Raw genomic sequence first — 18,698 nt, 5'->3', positions numbered from 1 at the left:
AACTAAAACAGCAAGCGGGGGCAATAGGCAGCGTTCAATTTCGGTTGATTACTTGTGCTTTTCGCGTTAAGCCATATGGAGACCTTCCATGTAATCTACTTTAAGGCTTTCAAAAGCTTTTTGCACAGATGAAGAGTTGAGTACCTGTATCTAACTAAGTATATTTTTTTAGAAGCAGCAAATGGTATTTTGATATTTTTTAAAGTAATTTATATGCTTCTTGTTGTTTTTAACGTGAGTGAAAAACATATTTTCTTATTGTTTACATTTGTCAAGATTTATTTATAACTACCTAGGATTTGAAGAAAGTTTAATGCTTTAGCTAAGCTTTTATAAAAACTTTCAAAGATATTTAGAAAACATTTTATTTATCTGTACCAGAAATTGGGGATTTCCAATCTTTTAGAATGGGTTACTTTTAATCATCAAAGATCTTTCGAAGCTCTTTAGACTGATCAGTATAACACTGCTAAAGATCAAGACAAGTTGGCAGTTTCTTTATCGAAGTACATCATCTACGATTGATGCAAAGCTTTAGTTTTATTTACTGCCCATGCCACAGAACTTTAATCCTGCTTACAGCTTTTATGTGCTTTCAAGGATATTGAAGAAGTTGTCTTTAAAGCATATACAGTGCTGTTTCATTTGACTATTCAAACACAATACTTATCTATAAGTCCCCCTTTCAACTCGTATATATAAACGAGACCTTCTACTTGGCCAGCTGTTTTGCTTGCTCGTGCAGATGAGAGGATTTTATTGCACGAATTCATTTGTGAAATTTGATTATGCACACTTAAGTGTATGTGTAGAAATGTATTTGTGTATTCTACCGTACACATGTTGGGAGATTCTCTGCTGGCTCGGTTGACAAACTTTGCTTGTGGCTCTATAAATTTTTAAACAGTCTGGTTAGTTGTAATCATTGATTTGCCGCAACTTTGCCCAAAACTTAACTTAAGCCGATTAAAGTCAACATTATGCGGCTTATTTTCAAACATTTTTTTTTTTGTAGGTATTTCTATGCAAAACAGCTGCTGAATGCAGCTTTTAGACTTTAGTATTTTAAGTTGTTTTTCCAGACCAAGGGCTTAATGTATTTGCATGACTGGAAAGCTATCGATAACAGGCTCCCCTTTCTTCTTATCCTTTGATAATGGTACTTAAAAATGCAATTATTGCATGCTATGTTCCAAACCAGCTCTTAGACATTTTATGCGGCTTTATATTTTACGAGTACTTCATTTTAAATTTACGACCTTTAAATGAGCATCGCATGACGAAAGTTTCAATTTAATTTGACAATTATAATCCACACTTAATTGCTAAGGATTTTCTATGGTTTCTAAGCAATTAAATATGTTGGTGGAGGAATTTTGAAAGGCATTTCGTGCGGAGCAAAAACTCAAATAGAGTAAATAAGTGGTATAAGACGAGAAATTGTTCAGTAGTCGAAAGTGCATTGAATAGTTTACCAACACTGCTGAAAACACTATAGATAATTCTCATTTCAAAATTTTGTTAGGGAACTGCTTGTTTCTCAGTGGGCCGCGCCGGCTGGCTCATCGGATTCTCTGGGTGTGGTCCCATCCCTGGCCCGCAGTCCGCACAATCGATAACAACAAAGCTACACGTCTGTAGCAAAATAGACTCACACAACACTACTCAAAATGAACCGCATAATCGATAACAAATATTCGGAACTACTAACTCATGAACAAAATACACAGCTGTAACAACTATGAAAATGTAAACAACAAAGGTAAGACACTCAATATAAATTAACAAAAAAAAACACTATTTATCCACCTTACTCTTCCAGATCGGGCCCCGGTTCCGGACCCAGCGTACCCGCCCTACCATGAGACGATCACCTCCACTCGTCTCCCTCATTTTGGCCACCAAATGGCCTATATTAGCCCGTGTCGGCCATAATGCCCACTCTCCCCAGCAATATTATTTTAGCCGGACATGATTTCTTTCAATAGGTGCGTATAATTGGTTGCGTTTTCTTAAAATGTATAACAATCATAATCATTGCTTATGGCATTTATCTTGCAGCTGTTTAGGATCTCATGCAAGCGGATAATTCATTAACTTCACAGGTGCGTATTACTGCTGCATATACTTATACTAATTGACACAGCGCATTAATTCCTAAATTTTTCTCTTATCTTATAGAATTAATTTTTTTTATTTTTTTACAACACTGAATGGAACAGGCGACGAAACACTACAAGGATATTGCTAGTCGCCGCAAAAGAAACGCGCAATGAGGCACTTTAGAGGCAATCGTTGCCCCGATTTAGGAACAATGGCCCGCACAATTACTTACTACTGGGTATGTCACGTATTGTGTATTGTATGTATTAAATCGCTTAATTCTACCTTACCCTACCTAAAGAGCTCTCTGGGGGTGGAAAGGGGCGATATAAATGCGTAAATTCAAATTAGGTAAATATGTGAGCATAGTTCGCGCAAGAGTTAATTTTAGATTTTTTTTTTTTTTTTATATTTTACAGGCGCAGATGCATCACCGTTGGAGTTTTCCTCACCGTTCGCACTCTAAAGTGAAGCTCGGCGTAAGTGCCTATGTATGTATGAATATATTTTATAAATACAAATTAACCAAATTTAACGATAAAAAAAAAAAATCTATTCCTTTTCAGGGAGTGCAATTAGGAGTCTTCTTCTGACTCTGCCAGGGGCTCGAACGAGGATGGGCAAAACAATGGAACGGACTCACTCGGTGGATGTGGGCGGGGTCTCGCCTGTGGCCGCTTCTTCGTTGTTGGAGCCCGGTCGTTGGTGGCTCGTCTCGTCGCCTTCACGTTTGCGCCGACGCTTGCTGGCGGCGTCGCGGATATGGCTGGTTTGCGCCGCTGCACTGAATCCTGGCCTTGAATATTTCGTGGGCCTCTCTGGTGCGCGAGCTGGTCTCCTTGGTGCCGGAGCCGTTAATTTTTGGCTTATTTGGTTCGTCTCTCGTCGCACTTAAATTTTTAAGTCTCTTTTAATTTTTTTATTATATTTTCTTTGTGATTCGAGCGGTTTGATTTATGTAAATTTATTACATGGCAAAGAACACAAAAACAAAACTTTTATTCGTCTGTTAAGCCATTGGTATTATGTGCCGGCTTAATTTTTCAGAAGGGAAAAAATTTTACTCTGTCAAGCAGAAATGCAATGTCCAACTTTTTTGCTCACTTCGAGCTGGCACGCCCGCCGTTAACCGCTGAACAAATCCAACTCCTCCACATTTTTGGCAGCCACACCATCGGTGCCGAATTTCGGCACACGCATACATTTGCGAGGCGGGCACCGTTGCTGCTCATCTGCACAGCTGCATTTTTTTTTGGGTCAACGGCCCAAATGAAGGCCAAGGGCATATCCAAGGGCATGCGATCCACTCTCCTCGTATTCCCTTTAAGAGCGAAACGGGCGGCCAATAGCAATCGTCGCTTTTGGCGCCGTGGATCGCATGTCTGGCGTTGCCACCCTTCAAAACTTTGGGCTCCGCCGTGGGCCCAGCTTCACCCCGCATACTCCGACCATATGCCAAAAAGATATCGGCGTGGCCGATAATATCGCACGCAACCAACTGAGTAACCCTCGGTGCTGCCGATAACGTCAAATGCAACATCACCACGCAGATTATTGTAACGACATGAAGGACAGTTACAAGGAATCTGCGTGCGCATTTCATGGATTGACCCAGCCGGCTAATAACGATGCCCAACGTAGGCCACACCCACGACAAGTAATCTATATTTTTTTTTTGCTGACCCAAAAAAAAAGGGGGGACTGGCGCTGCCGCCGCCGTTGCCTGGCAAGAAGGTGAGCAAATTACGATTATGTTCGTATATCTTTTGCGTGGAAGACGCCTAGCACGCGTCCCTGGAGATCTTCCAACTCGTAGGCGTTGGTTCCCACGGCTCGGACGACGCGGCTCTTCAAGAACTTCCGGGCGAACTTGGCATTGAAGGCTTTGCCGAAGCTGCTTAGTGCGAAGTTGCGCCTCCACACTTCCTGTCCCGGTTCCAGATGGAGCTGTCGCGCGCGGTGGTCGTACCGTTGGCGACTTCGCTCGTATGCGGTGTGCAGGTGGTCCTTGACTTGGCTTCGGATTACAGCCAGTCTGTCCTTTGCGTCAAGGTCAGAAATACTGTGGTCGGCCAATGATCTCAGCTTCCTGGCCAGTTTGTAACTGGAACCATTCAGGTACATCTGCTGTCCAAAGACCGCGAAGAACGGAGTGACTCCCGTAGCGCTGTGGACCGCATTCCGGATCGCCACTTCCACCTCTGGTAGGTACGCGTCCCATTCCCGATGATCCTGACCCAGGTAGGTTCGGATTGCCGACAGCACTGTGCGGTTCACGCGTTCGGCGGCGTTGCTCTGAGGCGAATACACTGGTGTGCGCAGGTGAGTAATGCCAAACGCCTGGACCATCGCATCGAACGACTTTGACACGAATTGTCGTCCATTATCCGAATGGATCACTTCCGGCACGCCAAATTTGAAGAACACCTCATGCACTAGGAAGTTCACGACATCCGCCGCGGTGGCTTCCCTCATGGCCTTCAGGAAGGTAAACTTCGAGAAGTGGTCTACGACGACGAATATCCACGCATGCCCTCGTTTCGACCGTGGATACTTCCCCAAGAAGTCGATATATAGCTTCTGGAAGGGGCGGTCGGTGCGCACTTCTTCCCCAATTCCGACCTGCATTCGGTAGTTCTGTGCCTTGGTCTCCTTGCATGTATCGCATTTCCGAACATAGTCCCTGACTTGTATGGCCATGTTGGGCCAATAATATTGCCTGCGCAGCGCGTGCAGCGTTTTCCTCATGCCTCCATGAGCTGACGTCTCGTCCGCGTGTGCTTGTTGGATGAGTCCTGCCGTCAGCGACTCCGGCACCCAGAGCTTCCAACTTGTGCCTTCGACCTCATCCTCCAAGCTCTCGTGCACGGTCCTCTTGAACAGAAGTCCGTCCTGCACTCTAAGGTCCGGCAACTTCCCTTGTTGGCTCATCACCTCTCTTATCAGCTCTCGATATTCGGTGCTCTCGAACTCCGGGGTCTGAAATCCCAACAGATCTTCCGGGGTCAGTTCGACCTCTTCCACGCTTCGGGACAATGTGTCTGCGACGACGTTGTCGGCTCCCTTGCGGTACTGCATGGAGAAAGGGAACGCTTGCAGTTCGAGGGACCACCTGGCTAATCTCCCGCTCAAGTCTTTGAGACTCATAAGCCACTGCAGACTCGCATGATCGGTGATTACCGTGAACGGCATCATCTCCACGTACGGCCGGAATCGATGTATGGCCAGTTTGGCGGCTAGGCATTCCTTCTCGGTCACCGAATAGTTGATCTGGTGCTTGTTGAGTTTGGCCGAGAAGAATGCGATCGGCCTTTCCTGTTGTTCGTCGTCTAGCTGGAACAACACAGCTCCTACTCCGTAGTGAGATGCGTCGCATTGGATGAAGAATGGTCTTCGAAAATCTGCGTGAACTAACACCGGGGCTGTGGTGAGGGCTAACTTTAAGCTCTCTATGGCTTCTATGGCCTCGTCGCTCAACACAAATCTACCCGTTCTCTTCTTAAGGGCATCAGTCAACGGTACCGATATCTCAGCGAAATTCTTTATGAATCGGCGGTACCACCCCGCCGTACCTAAGAAGCTTCGTAGTTCCTTGACCGTCCTCGGATTCGGGATGTTCCGGATCGCTTCTACCCTTCCCGGATCCATGCGCAGCGTCCCGCCGCCTATGATGAAACCCAGGTAGTTTAGGTTGCGGAAGCAGAATTTCGACTTCGCCATGCCTATGGTGAGGTTCGCGTTCCTCAGACACTCGGCCACCAATTCCAAGTATTTTAAGTGCGTTGGAAAATCTGCCGATATTATCAGCAAGTCGTCCAGGTATACGAATACGTTGGACCTCAGATTCGCCGGGATTACCTTGTCCATGAGCCTGCAAAGCTGTTGAGCGGCGTTGCAGAGCCCGAATGGCATGTGGCGGAACTGGTACAGCGGCCTCCCTGGTACAGTAAACGCCGTATACGCCCTGCTCTTCTCCTCCATCTCTATTTGCCAGAACGCGAACTTAAGGTCGACGCTAGAGATAAAATGAGTCTCGTCGATTCGCGATAGGATGCCCTCGATGCATGGAAGCGGGTACGCGTCTTTTACCGTTACACTGTTTAATTTCCTGGCGTCTAAGCAAAACCTGTTCTTCCCAGGCCTCATCACCACCGTCGTCCGGTTGCTCCAGGGGCTGTCACTCTCCTCGATGATGCCCAACTTTAGCATCTTATCCACCTCGGCCCACACGATCTCCTGTTTGGCCGGGGACAGCGGATAATGTCTGTCTTTCACGGGTTCTGCTCCCTCGATCAGCTGAATTCGGTGCTGCAGCAGGTGAGTTTTCCCTAGGCCATCCTTCTCAAATTGGAGAAATCTGCGCTTCACGCTTTCCAACTGACTCCTCTGATCGTTGTCCAGGTCCCACATTTCCGGATCCGTTACGCAGTCGTCGTCGTCCCGGTAATAAGCCACCTCTGGGTTCGCTACCGTTACCTCAGATGCCTCTGGTGGTGTTTCGGACTTTCTGGCCGGACCGAGCAGCTCTGGTGCGATCTCAAAGGCTCGCCAGAAGTCGATTCCCAGGTATAGTTCCTGTCGCAGGTCCGGGCACATGTAAAATACGATATCTTCCGTTCTATTCCCGTATTTCACAGGCAGAACAACGCGACCTAAAATTGGGCGATTGGCACCCGCCGCTGTCCTCACCATCGATTCGTATGGCCGCGCTTCCCATCCCAGTTTCTCCTCTAACTCCCGGCATCCTTGTCCCAACAGACTGACTGAGGCCCCCGTGTCCAGCAACCCTTTCATTTTGGCTCCAGCGACCTCCACTTCGGCGAATACTCGTGGGTCTATACTCTCCTCCCGTCTCACCGCTTCGACGACCTGGCGCCTGGTAATCCTGCGTCTGCGGAAGCGCGCACGTGCCTTCACCATTCTCCGGGTGGCTAGCGTCATCCCCTCCAGCTGTCGCTCACCAAAAATTCTATTTCGGGCCGACATGTATGCCCGAACACGTTCTTCGTATGGTAAGCCCCTAAGTGTTCCTCCTTTGCTTATACTATTATTATAATTAGCCTTATCCTGATCCTTATTCCAAATCTCCGTCTCCTTTCCAATGATTATTGGCTCTGGTGGGTGCCCCTCTCCTGCTTTCCCGCGGTCGCCGTCCCGGAACGCGTCTGTCCCGCCATCACCGCGCTCCCTCTGGGGTTTCCCGGACAGTTTTCACACTGCGAGCAGAACGTGTCCGGCTTTCCACACCTATAGCAGAATATTTTCCGCTCCTTGGACAGGCAGTCTCTAAAGACGTGGTCGAACTGTCTGCAGTTCCAGCATACAATTCGGGATGAGTTCCTGCTTCGCACGAATGCCTCCTCCAGTTCTCCCGGTGGCGTTTCTGTAAGATGCGGTGGAACTTCAACCTCGTGGACTACGGGCCTCGTTCCTTGTGGACAACGCGACGGCTGAAGGTACCCAGTCCGGCTTCTGCGACCCATGTGCCTCTCCACTTCTAGGCACTCTTGGCGCAGCTCATCCACGGTGAGTACGTCCATGGCATAAATATATTTCGCCAGACTTTCTTTTAAACCACGCTTTATAATCCTCACCAGCTCTCGGTCTCTCAGCGGCTTCTGGAATCGCGCGGCGAGTTGACGCATGTGGTGGATATAATCATCCACCCCTTCGCTGGCCTGTTGCTCTCGTTGTAGAAGCTCCTGCATTACCTCGTGTTCCGTCTGGTAGCCCCGGAACCTGTCCAAGAGGGCATGCCGCAGTTGCATCCAGCTGTCGACCCTAGAATGCCGCACGTGCATCCAGTACCACTCGCGGGCGCGGCCGGTCAGGAGCAGGTGGAAACCGCGCAGGACCTCCTTCCACGGGCACTGATACTGCCTCTGCAGGAACTCTAGGCGGAACACGAAGTCCTCGACCGAATTCATCGCGTCCTCGCCGTCAAACTTGACGTTCCACCGCTCGAGCTTCATGTACGCAGTTTCTCGCACGTTGGCGTACGCCTCCTCCGGTTGAAAATCATCCGCTCTCCGGTCCTCTACTCGGAAATGGCGGTTATTCGGGTTACGCCAGTTCCTCGACTGAGCATCTGCCACGTAAACTGGGCTGCTGGACGAATACTCCGCCCCTCGTGCGCCTTGCCTACGTGGCTTCGGTGGCACCGGTGGTGGAAATGCCTCGCGCTGGAACACTTCCCGTTCTTTCGGGATGGCGCCTGTTCGCGGTCCCGGCTCGACATGTCTTGGCGGCTTCGGCGCAGTGTTAGTCTCGGCGGTTTGGCTCCCTGGCGGCCTAAGCACATCAATGATGCCCTTCATCATTTCCATGAAGCCAGCTCGCATCTCCTCGCGGATGGACTCGCTGATGCCAGATGGCAGAGCATGCAGATATGTTTGGTGGGCCTGAGCGATCGCCGCGTTTGCCGCCGATTTGAGCACTGAGTCTTTCGGGGCTTTTGGGAACTCCAGGTTCCGTGGAGGTCTATCCTGTTGCGCCAATTCTTTCTCCAAGTCTACCAGGTGACCCTCTTTCGGGATCTGTCTCTCTGGAAATCCCCGGAAATTCATTGGCGTTCGCACCAGCCCTCCAGCTGGGCGCGGCGGTGGCAGAGCCGACGCCCCATCAGCGTCAGAAGCCCAATCAGACACCTGTTCCTCAGCCATACTTATCCCTTCTGAGAACAGTACCCCTCTCTTCTACAAGGCTTACAACCCTTATAAAAACTTTACTAATATTTCTAATAAATTAATAAATAAATAAACACCCACTAACAAATCTTACTAATAAAGAATAATAAATTAATACACATCGACCACAAAAACACTCACAAAATTAAATTTTTTTTCTTTCTAATTAATTTCAAATACTTGGGGGAGAGAAGACAAATCCTAACACAGGCTAAATAATCTACGCATAATCTGGACAGTGGACAACACTTAAGCATTCGTCCCATGCTCAGTTCGTCAGTTTGACTGACGGACGGCATGCAAGGAACGCTACCTTGAAGGCTATTTGGTTTCTGTCGCACTTCTGTGCACCCTTAGAGTATGCTGTGTGACAGGTGCGGCGCAGGATCGGCTCTATATCGTCTTGGGTCACCTGCCTCCGAAGCTCATTTAACTACGGCCAGCACACACCAAACGTTAACACAGAGTGGGACAAAACAAATAGAAAACATTAAACAAACTCTAGTCAGACCTACCCTAATATCACATTTCGTCACAGGTTATTTTGTCATGGCGGCTACCACCAGGCTACGATTGACGGTCGCGAACGTTCACCAACTAGCAAACGTGACTTACCGTCATCAACCGCGACAAGAAAACACCCCATGTCAATGGACACCATGGCAAGATCCGTCTCCGTCGCTCTTCTGGCCATTCTTGGGATATGCTGTGTGACAGATGCGGCGCCGGCTCGGCTCTATATCGTCCTGGGTCACCGGTCTCCGAAGCTCGTATAACTACGGCCAGCATACATCCAACATTGACACAAAATGAGACAAAAACAACTAATTGAATAAATAACATCTGACTAAACTACCCTAATATCACATTTTTTTAACCATGAGATGCCTTTGTCGTTGCGGCTACCACCAGGCGAACGATGGATAGTCGCAAATGTTTCGCCAACATGCGAACGGCCATCAACCACTACAAAAAAAAACCCCTCATGCTTATGGATGGATATTCAGATAACCTCTACTTCCGTCGTGCTTCTCGGATCCCACTACACGCTGCGCGATTATGAGCTACCTACTCGTGCCACATAAGACTTCAGCGGTGTGGGTCCTGAAGCCAAGGGAGTCCTTTCCTCTGTACCTTCATTTTTATCGTATTTATTTTTCTTTGATTACACACCGACTTCAAAGAAGCCGAGTGCTTCTTCAAATTGGGCGCCATATTGTTAGGGAACTGCTTGTTTCTCAGTGGGCCGCGCCGGCTGGCTCATCGGATTCTCTGGGTGTGGTCCCATCCCTGGCCCGCAGTCCGCACAATCGATAACAACAAAGCTACACGTCTGTAGCAAAATAGACTCACACAACACTACTCAAAATGAACCGCATAATCGATAACAAATATTCGGAACTACTAACTCATGAACAAAATACACAGCTGTAACAACTATGAAAATGTAAACAACAAAGGTAAGACACTCAATATAAATTAACAAAAAAAAACACTATTTATCCACCTTACTCTTCCAGATCGGGCCCCGGTTCCGGACCCAGCGTACCCGCCCTACCATGAGACGATCACCTCCACTCGTCTCCCTCATTTTGGCCACCAAATGGCCTATATTAGCCCGTGTCGGCCATAATGCCCACTCTCCCCAGCAATATTATTTTAGCCGGACATGATTTCTTTCAATAGGTGCGTATAATTGGTTGCGTTTTCTTAAAATGTATAACAATCATAATCATTGCTTATGGCATTTATCTTGCAGCTGTTTAGGATCTCATGCAAGCGGATAATTCATTAACTTCACAGGTGCGTATTACTGCTGCATATACTTATACTAATTGACACAGCGCATTAATTCCTAAATTTTTCTCTTATCTTATAGAATTAATTTTTTTTATTTTTTTACAACACTGAATGGAACAGGCGACGAAACACTACAAGGATATTGCTAGTCGCCGCAAAAGAAACGCGCAATGAGGCACTTTAGAGGCAATCGTTGCCCCGATTTAGGAACAATGGCCCGCACAATTACTTACTACTGGGTATGTCACGTATTGTGTATTGTATGTATTAAATCGCTTAATTCTACCTTACCCTACCTAAAGAGCTCTCTGGGGGTGGAAAGGGGCGATATAAATGCGTAAATTCAAATTAGGTAAATATGTGAGCATAGTTCGCGCAAGAGTTAATTTTAGATTTTTTTTTTTTTTTTATATTTTACAGGCGCAGATGCATCACCGTTGGAGTTTTCCTCACCGTTCGCACTCTAAAGTGAAGCTCGGCGTAAGTGCCTATGTATGTATGAATATATTTTATAAATACAAATTAACCAAATTTAACGATAAAAAAAAAAAATCTATTCCTTTTCAGGGAGTGCAATTAGGAGTCTTCTTCTGACTCTGCCAGGGGCTCGAACGAGGATGGGCAAAACAATGGAACGGACTCACTCGGTGGATGTGGGCGGGGTCTCGCCTGTGGCCGCTTCTTCGTTGTTGGAGCCCGGTCGTTGGTGGCTCGTCTCGTCGCCTTCACGTTTGCGCCGACGCTTGCTGGCGGCGTCGCGGATATGGCTGGTTTGCGCCGCTGCACTGAATCCTGGCCTTGAATATTTCGTGGGCCTCTCTGGTGCGCGAGCTGGTCTCCTTGGTGCCGGAGCCGTTAATTTTTGGCTTATTTGGTTCGTCTCTCGTCGCACTTAAATTTTTAAGTCTCTTTTAATTTTTTTATTATATTTTCTTTGTGATTCGAGCGGTTTGATTTATGTAAATTTATTACATGGCAAAGAACACAAAAACAAAACTTTTATTCGTCTGTTAAGCCATTGGTATTATGTGCCGGCTTAATTTTTCAGAAGGGAAAAAATTTTACTCTGTCAAGCAGAAATGCAATGTCCAACTTTTTTGCTCACTTCGAGCTGGCACGCCCGCCGTTAACCGCTGAACAAATCCAACTCCTCCACATTTTTGGCAGCCACACCATCGGTGCCGAATTTCGGCACACGCATACATTTGCGAGGCGGGCACCGTTGCTGCTCATCTGCACAGCTGCATTTTTTTTTGGGTCAACGGCCCAAATGAAGGCCAAGGGCATATCCAAGGGCATGCGATCCACTCTCCTCGTATTCCCTTTAAGAGCGAAACGGGCGGCCAATAGCAATCGTCGCTTTTGGCGCCGTGGATCGCATGTCTGGCGTTGCCACCCTTCAAAACTTTGGGCTCCGCCGTGGGCCCAGCTTCACCCCGCATACTCCGACCATATGCCAAAAAGATATCGGCGTGGCCGATAATATCGCACGCAACCAACTGAGTAACCCTCGGTGCTGCCGATAACGTCAAATGCAACAATTTGCCCATATAAAATGTATATTTGGTTAATTTAAGAGACTGTATGTAGTTAAGGAAAAGACAATATAAACACTGTTTTTATATTGTCTTTGGTTAAGGATATGTTTGAACAAAATGTGTGCTGCGAAATGAGCACAAGTTGCGATATTCGATAGTGTAATTTAATGTTTACCAACACTGTTGCATGTCCAAAATAAAATTTATATTATTAGTATAAAATGATATATATTTAGGGAGCTAATATATAAAACAAAGAGTATATGTGTAGTGTTATAAAATGAGTAGTAGTTTCGATATCCGAATGTGCACTGAATCGTTTATAAGCACTGCTGCAAATTTCTATACAACATTCTCATTTAGTATATTGTTTTTTAGAACTGATGCGGATAAACAAAAAGTGCTTATAAATAAAGCAAATTTTGTTTAATCTTCGCATTAAGCACTTTGTTCTTAAATGTTGCTCCTAACAGCTGATGAATCACATTGTATCGACTTTTTCGCCTATTCCATAAATCTTTGCCAAACTTATTAAGCCAATATATTTTTTTATTCCAAGATAAATTGAACATTTGATATATTTTGTGCTTTTTTTTGCACTTTTGGCAATGCCAATTGCAAATTGTTAGGCAAATTTATGCTTGGCAATTTTCTCTCAACAAGTTGGCAGAGCAAATGGCGATTATTCTTAGTGTCAACACGAGTTGGCAGCGTTTCAATGCCTATTTATTTATCAATTTAAGTGTTCGTAAACACTGAAATAAAAGCAACCACATGATATTTAACACATCATAAAAAATACGTGCATACTTTTTTTCAGCTGTTTTTTTGTTAGTCTTAAAATTGCATACTATTAAAGACTTTTTTTAATAGCCGTAGATGAAGACATTAATGATGCATTTTTTTATGGCTTGCTTTTGGCACAATTTTTATTGTCTACCTCTAAAAATTTTTTTGTGTGTCAACGTTTTTCTCCTCTTTTAGAGCGAGAAAAACAAAGTCCGAGCTTGTTAAAGGTTGCTTGCTGCACTGTGAAGCATGAAATTCCCTTTGGCAGGAACTTATTCATGAGTTAACTATGAAAATTGAATGAATATTTTGTAATGCATTTTGATAGTGTATGAGCGCTAGAGTAAGAAAAAACTTGTTATGATCTTAACTCGTTTGCCATTTCCACACATTTTCACACAATTTTCCAATTGAGATAGCTGCCTAAATCGCTTTGCAACGCTTCAGTTGAGCCAACTTGAGCTCAATATCGTTGCTGAAACTCGAATTCAATTAGCTGGGATATCTTTAAGGACATCAACGTGATTTTGTTTAATGCAAATTTCGCTTTGTTGTTGCTGTTGCTGTTGCTGTTGCTGCTGCTGGTGGTGTAGTTTCTGATTAGAGCCCAAACATTGCACAATTTCGGTCAACACTCGCTGCGGCTGCCATATTAGCATAATCCGCTGACTTATGTTGGTTCATTCATTTGCATAAGCCTCACACTGCTAACTGGCTTGCTTCTCTCTAAACGGATGCCAAACGCATCAAAAGCACTCAAATGCTGCGCTTTTATAGTTTTTGTATACCCTGTAAACAGAATGTGGCTTGCGAAGCAAAAAAGCATTTGTAGTTTTTTTTTTTATGTTGATTGCAGAGTTTGATGAGCTTAGGTTTTTGGGCATATTAAATGGTATTCTATCAATTGACTCGTGTTAAATTTCTTGTCTATTTTATAGACTTAGCATTTTAGATTCCACAAAATTCACCAGAGACCTAATGTGTTCTTCTAAACAGAAAATACTATACAAAATACAGCTGCTTATTATATGGAATATTTATAAGTAGGATATATTTGATAAAGCCATAAAATTTTTTATTTTTTTTTGGACCTAAACAAAGTTCTTATGAGTTCTTTAACTTAGCCTTTCAAAGTTTCTTTGCCTAGCTTGGCGAAAATGTAGTTCCAGCCTCAATAAATTTGATGTGGGTTCTTGAATATAAAAAATTTTTAATTTTCAAAGCATGAAAACTATCGAAAATGAGTTCCAGATAATACAAAAATGATAGATGTAAATATACAAACAAAAAATATTTTTATTTAATATGCCCCTAATATTGGGGCATAAGGGATAGGGCATTTTATTTAGCATCATTTCCGCCACATTTTACAAAGAATTACTTGAACTTATTTTCTTATTCTGAAAAGAAATATTGCTATATACGCATATGTTTCAGCACATTTTGCTGCCCTTCAACTTGATTTAGCGCTTTGTTCAGTCTGAAACGCTCGCTTAAGGCACTTTATAAACATTATTTTTATGGTTTAAGACTAGAGCTGAAAGCGAAAGGAAATGGAAGTCAAGTGCAGATCTGCGTGTTTTCCTACTTGCGATATCCGACAATGAATTTTAATTAGTGCCGCATTGCGATTGCCGCACAGGTTGACTAAAAATAACAAGTGCCAGGAAATGTGGCAAACAAAAAAAGAGCTAAAATAAAATAACAAGAAAGCCGCATTTTGAATGACTTACTAAATATGTAAATTAATGAAACCAAGCCAAAAATATGGCACTGACAGCCCGGGGCAATGGGTGCGGGGTATGAGATGTCGTGTGGTGCAACGAGTGCTACGCGAATTTCCTTTGAACTATTTTTGTATGCATATTGAGTGTAGTTTTTCTTTGCATTTTTGGAATGCAGTCGGTTGAAGGTAGGCACTAACAAATGGCATTGTGCCACCAATCACCGCACCCCTCCGTATATCGTTAGGCGTTGCAAGTGCAGCTAACAATGCACTCAAGCCTTGTCGCTGACACTTGACACAGCCGCAACAATAACAACAACCGCAACTAATAACTAACAGGCGTTGCCTCTGGTGAAAATAGTCTAACAAACACTCGAATAATGCCAAAGTGTGTGCGAGAGTGTGTGCCACTGCATTGTGTTGTGCTCGTAATGCAATAACAACAACGATAACAACGACAACAACAATTGTAGCAGAAGCAGCAGCAATAATTGTGACCGCGTTGCGTATACGTCATGTGTTGCGGCAGACCATGTGCAACTTTTTAATATCCTGCGCAAATTTATTTTAATTGCAACCAACTAACACACACACACACACACACACACATACATTGGCACACCCTCCTACAACATTTGATTTCCGTGTCCCTTTTAATTAATTGTAAATGCATTTTGTTGTAAATTAAATGAAACGCAGCTCATTAAAAATATGCTCAAATAAATATGCAAAGCACATTGCTTTTTACTCTTCCCCCATTTTGTTGCTGTTGCATTTAATGTATTTGTCTCGGTTTTATTTAATTATTATATGCATTAAATTAGTTTGCAATTTATTTGCCTATTTACTTAAGCGGAAATAATTTCGATTCTTTGTGTTTGTGATTTGGCAACGTTAATTAGCTTGTAAATAAGTGTAAAACAATTGATTTGTTTTGGCAAACATGGAATTTATGACATGGCATGAGATTAAATAAAGCGCAGCAATATTAGGCAGTATATCTTTTAAATAAAGTCACATTCAATTATTTAGTCTTGTTTAGTGCCAAGCTACAACCCTATGAACAAGATTTTTTAACCTAATACTTTTCAAAGGAAGCTAAAGTAAGTTTAACAGCTTTTGAATTTGAATAATATAATTTTTAATGTGTGGAGCTTTCATACGTGGCTTGCTGTCATTTTAAATATATCCAATTAGAATAAGCAATTCTTAAAAAGTAGATAAAGTATTTATCTTAAAGCTGAAAAACTTCTGAAAGCTTTCACGTGTGGCCTATACATCGCATGTATTAAGCTTTCCAATTCGAATGAGCCATTCTTAAAGCTTCTGAACGTTTTGTAAGGATTAAACTTACTTTACTGTTAAAGCTTACCCAGTTGAATTATGTAACTTCTATATAACTATTTGCTCTGAATCACTGAAAGTGCAGCTTTAAAGCACATTACGGCCATAATAGCAAGCAGCTTTTACTCACTGCTTTTTATTTATGTAACTAGATTTATTATCGGCTATTTTAGTGTCTCTAAAAGTACTCAGAGTTCAGCAAGAGATAGCTTTAATAATCGCTGAAATCTTTGGCATTTAGCATTTTGTCACGACATTTTATTTTATTTGACTATTCTGTATTGTAATAAATGCTTTGAAATGTTTCATTATATGCTTTATCTGATTGTCATTTATTTTTATATAATGGACAGGCGGTATCGCTGGCATCGCGCGTCAACATTGCATATATCATGTATCGCATTAGGGCCTCACACATGGGGCCCCGACAGTAATAAAAGTTTCGTGCCAGGCTAACAATACGCATAAATCACTTAACACTTCGCTCATAATCGAAGGGGTCGAAAAAAATAAATAACAGAAAACCAACAAAAACAAAAGGGAAATTGAATAAATACAACACCCACGCCACTTAAGAGGCGTAGCCTCATAAAGACATAAACTAGACACACGGAAATTTCGAATTTTAATTTAGTTTTTATATGAGAGCAAAGTTCTCAAATTAACTAATATGCAAGGCAAACAACAATTTTTAATTACATATTTAGTTTATTTCGCTACCTTCTTTTTTTTTGCTAATTAACCGCAAATTAAATGGTGGGTGTGCGCGCCTCAGCGGAATAGCCTGAAATTGATGGGTCTTTACATGTTCAGCTCGGGGCCCAGTTCCAGCTAAAGGCTGTGGGCCAAAGGCTAGCTTATGCCTGGGTCAGCTTTAAACTGCAGGCGCAAGAGTCGACAAACGTAAATTTCACTTTAGTTGCAAACTATCGATTCTACCCTCAACTGAAAGGTGGTTTGGGGAGGCGTATAGGGCGGCTATGATGAGGTAAAATACACATATATATATATATGTATATATGTATGTGTGCCATAGCTCGACACTGATTTGGCTTAAGCGATAAAAGGGGGAAAGGCCTTTTTGTGCCCGGGCCAGGCCAAGCATAACAGTTTAAATGCGAAGAGGGTCTATTAAAACACAAAATGGAGTACATGCCAGTACACACACCAAACTACACACACACACACACATGTACGAAAGCCAACATGCAATTTATGAACAGCATTTTGCCTGCGGGCCAAAATGCTCGTTTGAACCTAACGAAATGTTGCAAGCGAAACCAAGTCAAGCCGAACCTGCCACACACAGCGGACGGCTGACAAAAGCAACAAGAAGCAGAGCCAGCAAAAAAAAAAAAAAAAAAAATAGTGAATACTTTGAGTACTCGCAAGAAAAGGTAAAAAAAATTGAGCATGGAGCAGGTGAGCGTGGCTCTGGTTAGGGAGAGGCATGGAGTGTCAGTGTGTGTGTGTGTGTGTGAGTGTAGATGAGTGTTTGTGTGTGGGTGGGTGTGCGTTCGAGCAAATTGCAAAGACTCCTCCTGGGAGCTAGCGAAGTTGTGCCACCAATGGTAGTTTGTGTACCCAGCACTACTTAGTCGAAAGGGCATATTGCACTAATGAGGTGAGGTTAAAATTATAAATTATTCATATTCATATTATTCAACAATCAGTTTCAATAATACCTTAACGACAATTTCGAAAGCTGAATCGATTGTTCCATAGTTGTTTACAAATAATTCATTGCTTTAATTAAAAAAATTCATTGATCAAAATCTAATTAAATCAAATTGTATTTATAACCATTCTAAAGGCAATAACAATTTGCTAAACATGCGAAAGAAGTAAAAGAAAATACAGCCTGAGAATACTGTATAACTACAGAGAGCATAAAATGTATTGATATATAGACCGAGCTATGCCGGGTAATTTCTTCTAATTAAAAAATGCATGCATCTCTAAAGAATTTCTATATTATGTTCTTCTAATAAAGTTATCTTACATTGGGGCTTTTGTGGCTTTTGTCCGATCAATAGCAAATTACGTTTGGATATATACAATAAATAAATCTGAAAAATTAGATTTGAATAGATGATATTTATATTTATTTTGATGTAATTTTGTTTGCTAATTGATATTTAGTATATTATTTCTACATATATATATATTGTATAAAATCAATAAGCTTTAAGAATTGCATTTCATATTGGATTTTTAAGTAGGAAAAAAATTGAATACAATTTTGAGCCTAAAAATTATAACAAAGTTTGCCTTTAAGATTTAATGTGGCGTTGCCAACTAGCTAAAAAGCTGTTTAAAGCATAAAGAACTATAATCCACACCATTTTTCCACTTCGATTCACATCTCTTTTGGATTGAAAATCGTTCATAAAACTAAATGAATCGATAATCTACCAAATAGATCATCTCGCAGTTGGGCATACCCTGTCAGCTGTCAGCTTTCCACGGCGCTTATTGCTGTTGTTTGCTATGGATTAAATTTATAAAAATTGAAAGTAACCAACCGGGCGGAGCCGAGTACGGCAATCGTATGGGCGTGTTACACTGAGTACACGAAGTGTATGGCCAATGCGCACAATGAAACTTTTACATTGCATTCGTGCGCCATAAGCCGTGAAAGTTTTATGCAAATGTTTTATGCTAAAATATGTGCCAGCCAGGTTGCCGCTTGGACGCAACGACAGGCTTTGA

General features: G+C 43.1%; 3 protein-coding genes across 6 annotated transcripts in view; 2 read left to right on the top strand and 1 right to left on the bottom strand.

The window, feature by feature from the left end:
- The window catches only part of LOC6626107 (zinc finger protein 224), a 39,752-nt gene extending 37,790 nt beyond the window's left edge, over nt 1–1,962 (top strand). The window contains exons 11-12 of the transcript XR_004304079.2: nt 1,526–1,762; nt 1,823–1,962. The gene's annotated coding sequence lies outside the window, so the exon portion shown is untranslated. The remainder of the gene's footprint in view (nt 1–1,525; nt 1,763–1,822) is intronic.
- KCNQ (KCNQ potassium channel) overlaps nt 1–18,698 on the bottom strand; it is a 62,935-nt gene that overhangs the window by 32,358 nt on the left and 11,879 nt on the right. The gene's annotated exons all lie outside the window — the stretch shown is intronic.
- Nucleotides 15,666–18,698, top strand: part of Hdc (histidine decarboxylase) — a 93,625-nt gene continuing 90,592 nt past the window's right edge. Inside the window, exon 1 of one of the 4 annotated variants that reach the window (XM_070209759.1) lies at nt 15,666–15,745. The gene's annotated coding sequence lies outside the window, so the exon portion shown is untranslated. The remainder of the gene's footprint in view (nt 15,746–18,698) is intronic. The other 3 variants (XM_032436656.2, XM_015174539.3, XM_032436657.2) reach the window with 3 other exon arrangements.

Source organism: Drosophila virilis, chromosome 5 (assembly GCF_030788295.1).
Source record: "Drosophila virilis strain 15010-1051.87 chromosome 5, Dvir_AGI_RSII-ME, whole genome shotgun sequence".
In the NCBI taxonomy this organism is placed as follows: Eukaryota; Metazoa; Arthropoda; class Insecta; order Diptera; family Drosophilidae; genus Drosophila; species Drosophila virilis.
Note: the sequence above shows the minus strand (reverse complement) of the source record. Positions and strands in the feature narration are given on the sequence as shown.